The sequence below is a fragment of the Arachis ipaensis genome, chromosome B02 (assembly GCF_000816755.2).
Source record: "Arachis ipaensis cultivar K30076 chromosome B02, Araip1.1, whole genome shotgun sequence".
NCBI lineage: Eukaryota > Viridiplantae > Streptophyta > Magnoliopsida > Fabales > Fabaceae > Arachis > Arachis ipaensis.
In genome coordinates, this window is record NC_029786.2 from 86638292 (window position 1) to 86643817 (window position 5526).

The 5526-nt window shown below is 33.9% G+C and overlaps 1 long non-coding RNA gene across 1 annotated transcript; it reads right to left on the reverse strand.

Moving 5' to 3' along the window:
* LOC107628444 lies at positions 1078–1531 on the reverse strand. Its single transcript, XR_001617792.2, has 3 exons — positions 1469–1531; positions 1305–1398; positions 1078–1218 (listed from the first exon to the last, which is right to left on the reverse strand). It is a non-coding gene; the product is annotated as an uncharacterized LOC107628444 (long non-coding RNA).

Genomic DNA, 5526 nt, shown 5'->3' on the forward strand with positions numbered 1-5526 from the left:
AGAAAACAAAAGCTCTAAACAAGGTAAAAGTGATGTTCTTTAAACATGTGGTGATTGATTTTAATTTTCTTGTTAATATTTTTGCTAATATGTGAGTTTATTATTTCCAGTTAAACCTGTTTGATGCTGCATCAGTGGTGCGTCCAAATTCCAGCCAATATCAAGGATGTGTTATGAATTATCAGTTCAGGAAACCAGTAGCAGGGGATAGTTTTTTGGGTGTATAGTTACAAAATATGGGTGTAAAGCTTAGTTTCTTGGGTGTATTTCTGAATTTTCTTGTGTTTGACATTTTACGTATATATTTCAGATGCTGCTGTTTATGTTATAAATTATTGTTTTTTTTTTATTTTTTATGGTTTAGGATTTAGGGTTTAGGGTTTAGGGTTTAGGGTTTTGGGTTTTGGGTTTTGGGTTTAGGGTTTAGGGTTTAGGGTTTAGGGTTTAGAGTTTAGAGTTTAGGGTTTACGGTTTTATGTTTTTAGGGTTTTAGGGTTTAGGGTTTTAGGGTTTTAGGGTTTAGGGTTTAAGAGTTTAGGGTTCAGGATTTAGGGTTTTAGGGTTTAGGGATAAAGCATCATGGGATAGAAGTTTGGGTGTATATTTAACTTTCCTTGGGTGTAAAATATGATGTTATGGGTGTAAAATTTGCTGATTTGGGTGTATAGTAGGTTGGGTGGTTTAGGGTTTAGGGTTTTATGTTTTTAGGGTTTAGGGTTTTATGGTTTAGGGTTTTAGGATTTTAAGGTTTAGAGTTTTAGGGTTTAGGGTTTAGGGGTTTAGGGGTTTAGGGTTTTAGGGATAAAGCATAAGGGGATAGAAGTTTAGGTGTATATTCAACTTTCCTTGGGTGTAAAATGTCAAGTTATAGGTGTATATCTGGTTTGATATTTTCCTTCATATTATAGTACCTGTAATTTAGACCTTTTGAATACAGCTGTGAGAGTTTAATTATGGAAATTTTTTTTTACAATAAACTGGATTATAATTGGCAAATTTTTACAACATGTGTTCAATTTCTTACAAGACTATATAACAGTTAGATTAATCAGTGTCAATATCATTAGAATCTATATGACAATATGGACTCAATAACAATGAGAATGGCTTGGATAGTCTTATTGCATCACTTCCCCTAATGGCTTCACCTTTGTCTTGATTCATTTCATTGAATAGAATCCGGGAAGCATATTCTACTCTATAGTGGTCCACGTCGTCCTGTAGTTTAAAAGAATCTTCTTTTTAATCAACCATGTTAATTTAGTAAAGTAATACAGAGTTATATAGTTTTTAAACACAATTACCTGGGTCCAGTTGTCCCACTCATACTTCCCCCTTTTAACGTTTTCGGACTGAATTATCTCAAGCCACTTCATTACATAAATAGCACAGTCATAGCTGAAAAACAAGAAATAAATTAGCAAATTACATATAGGAAAATTTAATTTTCACAGTGAAAGATTTATACCTTGTCTTTTGGCCTGAGATGTTAATGTATGGTGGATGAATTTCCTGATCCTTTCTCTTCAGAGGTGCCCCCAGCATATACTCTCATTCTTGATATTACATATCCCTTAAAACACAAAACAAATCAGTAATATATGAATAAATTTAATAAAGAAATACACCCAAAGGAGCACAAACTTACACCTTATATTGAACAAAAATACACCTAAAATATTAAAATACAGAACACAGAACCAACTTACAATGAATTTATTTATGTTTATTCTGTCATCGGATGGACATGTCTTGTGATATGGGTCGAGTATATAAAATTTTTTCTTTCTTGCATTAGCCACCCATAACCACCAATGGTTTGAATAGCAAACAGGTGCAAAAATCTGAAGCATGTCCACATTGAACAGTGTTTTAGTTTATTTGGCACATAAGTAAAGAATGGTAATAAGAAGTTTCAGAAACGAAAACTTACATATGAATGTGATGCTAATTTTTTAAGGTCCAAGAAGGAAATAAACATTGGGTAGTCTTCCACCCTGAATGGCTTATTGGTTTTAGGCTGTAAGAATTCCCCCTTTGGATGATTTCCAATGGCCATGTTCTGCAACAATTGTGAAACACCTAGTGAATACAGAAAATACACCCAAATAAATAAAAAAATACACCCAAATGAATACAGAAAATACACCCAAGATTCGTTGAAGTACAACTTACCGCAATATCAGGGGGCAGACAGTATATTTCTTCTTGAAACCTTTTAATGTTTTGCTGGTTAAGGATGAGGCACACGGTAGAGACAATCTAGAAATAAAAGCCAAATCAATTTACATCAATCAATATTGCAGTTACTTTTCATGATAAAATCATTAATGTTATTCTAATATTACCTCGGCTTCTATATATGTATCAGCTTTGAGAGATGCGAAGTGGATTTTTGACAAAATGTATCGATCTTGGGCAATGAGTGTGCACACAGCGTCATACTCATTAGTGGCTCCATCTGCGTATGTTTTCACACGTGTGGCCCAGATGTAGCATTTCTCTTTCATTTCAGCCATCATTTCATTTGTCCTCGTAGGAGTTTCAAACTTTTCAAAACTTTCTTTGCCACTTTGCTTTTGAATCTGTGGAGTTTTACCTTTTGTTTTCACCCCACTGCCTGTAATTTTTTCCACCAGCTCCCCTAACCGTTCTATTAGTTTTGGCGTTTCATGAGTTTTCGCCCTCTCCACCTCTTGCATTGCTGCACCCTCTTGTGTTGCTGCTTCTTCTTGGCTTGAATCAGTCAAGCCGAAGCTGAATGATGGCATCAAGCCTTCTTTAGGAATGTACGATGCTGTCTGTGCCATCATCATTAGTGCAGCAGCATCTTCTGGGGCTGGATTACTGTGTGATGAGATATAATGTACTATAAGAATAAGAATAGATGAATGATATTGAAAACTGAATTTTACTCTGCTGAACTTACATTTTAGATGGAGCTGGTGGAAGCGTGGGTGTGCTTTCTTTAGTTTTTGGCGGTGGTTTTGGAGTGCTGCAGTGTTACAAAACAATTGTGAGGATATACACCCCAACAAGGACAATATACACCCAAACAATAAACAAATACACCCCAAGATTATTTCTTACCTTTTTCTAGTTTCTTCATTAATTTTTTCACTTGTAGTTGGTTCAATTTCTGGCACAGGGGTTGGTTCAATTTCTGGCACAGGGGTTGTTTGGGACAGTGGTAGATAAACTTGAATCAGAACTCTAAACAAGAAGAAAAATAAAAGGTTAACAAAGCCCATGAAAATAAAATGGTTATAAGGTTGAAATTTTCTTGAAAAACTCACATTGAAATCGCTTCAGTTTGTGACTGTGTCTCTACCCGCACAACCATCATGTTCTCTTCAGCTGGCTCATTGGCTGACTCTTCAACTAGACTCAACCTGAAATACACTCAAAGAAAGTCAAAAATACACCCGAAGTATTCAAAAGAAACATAGGCTTTGTTTTTTGAGAACTTACGTAGTTGCAGTTTTTGCTTTTTTTCTTGCCTTTTTTTCTTGAATAAAACATTAAAGGACTTTTTTTTCTAAAAAAAATATATACATAATTAGAAGCAGAAGGTAATAAAAGATAAAATTAACTGGTATTAGAAAGAGAAATTGCATGCTCTCTGCCGGTTTGTTTATGCTGCTTTGATTCGTGTGTCCTTGAGACAAAGGATCATCACTTCCTAAGTTTACGTCCGGTATTCTAAACATAGAATAGATATCATTCAGTAAAAATACCATACGGTTAAATTAGGATAACAAGATTTTATCAAATAAAGGTTCTTACGTCTCAGATGAGTCATAGTGACATTCTATCGATCGCAGGTCAGCTCCCTTCTCCCTGGGAAACCAGAAACAATTATTAGCAACGAAAACACCTTAAAATCGGTACTATACACCCCAAACATAACAAACCCCTATGCAGCATATTTTTCATTGTGTTTCTTCTTTTTAGATTCCCTCAAGAATTCTTCTAATTCTTCAGTTCCAATTCCAGATCTGACAGTATATGCATAAAACAACATGTTAACAAATATAATTTTGAAGATAAATGGTAATATAGCTTTACAAAGTATCCTACCCATGATAGGATTGAGTTTGTTCAGGAGATAAATCCTCAACAATGAGCTTGCTCTTTTTGGATTGCGTCCTGGGAAAAAAGTATGAATCAGAAAGACAAAATAAAATTGATCAGAAAACACTATCCAAAGTAGTGCTTACTTTTTGGCTCTAGTCTGAATTTTTTTCTTTGTTTTTTGTTTCTTTACTGGTGATGATTCTTTGCTTCTAAAAGTTAATAAGAAACGCACTGTTAATACATGAAATTTTGAGAATAAACAGAAAAGAATGCGATGAGAATTTCAGAATATTACTCATCATTCGATTCAGTTTCTGAATCAGAATCTTCCTGATTCTTCTTCCTATTTTTGGATTCAATTCTGGAAGGCAAACAATCATTATTAAGACCTGTGGTCATGTATTGTGATAGCCAATTAGCCTTACATATCGTGGAAAATCCGATATTTCATGAGAGAATGAAATACATAGAAGTCGATTGTCACATTGTGAGAGATAAGTGGCAAGAGGGGGTCACCAAGTTAATACCTATTTCAAGTGTTCATCAAACTGCTGATATTCTGACAGAAGATTTATCTCCTAATCTGTTTAAGAATTGTCATGCCAAACTAGGATTGGTAGATTTAGATCATCCTAGTTTGAGAGGGGTTATTACCTAACTAGATACCAACTTCACTTAGTTACAGCTAATTAAAAGTAATTAGAAGATAGTTAGAGATAATTATATAGTTAGTATGATAAAGAATATATATGGTTGTAATTCACTTAGTTTGTTGCAATTATGTGATTGGTAGAGTAGGTAACATCTAATTGCTTTATATATTATTGTAGTGAAAGATTGCAACTTAAGCTTATCATTTTTGTTCATCTTTTAAAAGGAGTAAGCAGAATTAGTTTTCCCTCTTTCATCCAGAATATTCTCTTTTTCTCTTCACCAATTACTTCTTCTTTATTCTTGTTCGTTTACACTCATACAATAAAGATGATGAAACACTACAAGAAAAATACTGAGTACCGTCGGATTCACCATTGGAAAAATAATTAAAATCCGATGGTATAAACCTCACCAGTAAATGGTTACCGTCGTATTTTTTTTGTCCGACGGTAATTACCCTCGGATTCTACAACAGAATATAATCACTACAAAAACAAAATCCAATGAGCGTTACCAACGGACTTTTTCCGACGATAACGTTGGCGCCAAGGCATATGTCACCCGCTAACTTATCATCGGATTAATCTAACGGTAATTCCAAGGGAAACGATTTTTAAATTTTTTTTGTAAAAAAAATGGTTGGGCTGTTATTCTGATGGTAGTTTCGATGGTAGTGTTTTATTTTTCTAAAATAATCTTTTCTTGTTCATCTATAATATACCTCTGATAATTAATAATTGAAATACTACGTTAAACCTAATGTGAATTATAAAAAAAAATTAACTTAAAGATACG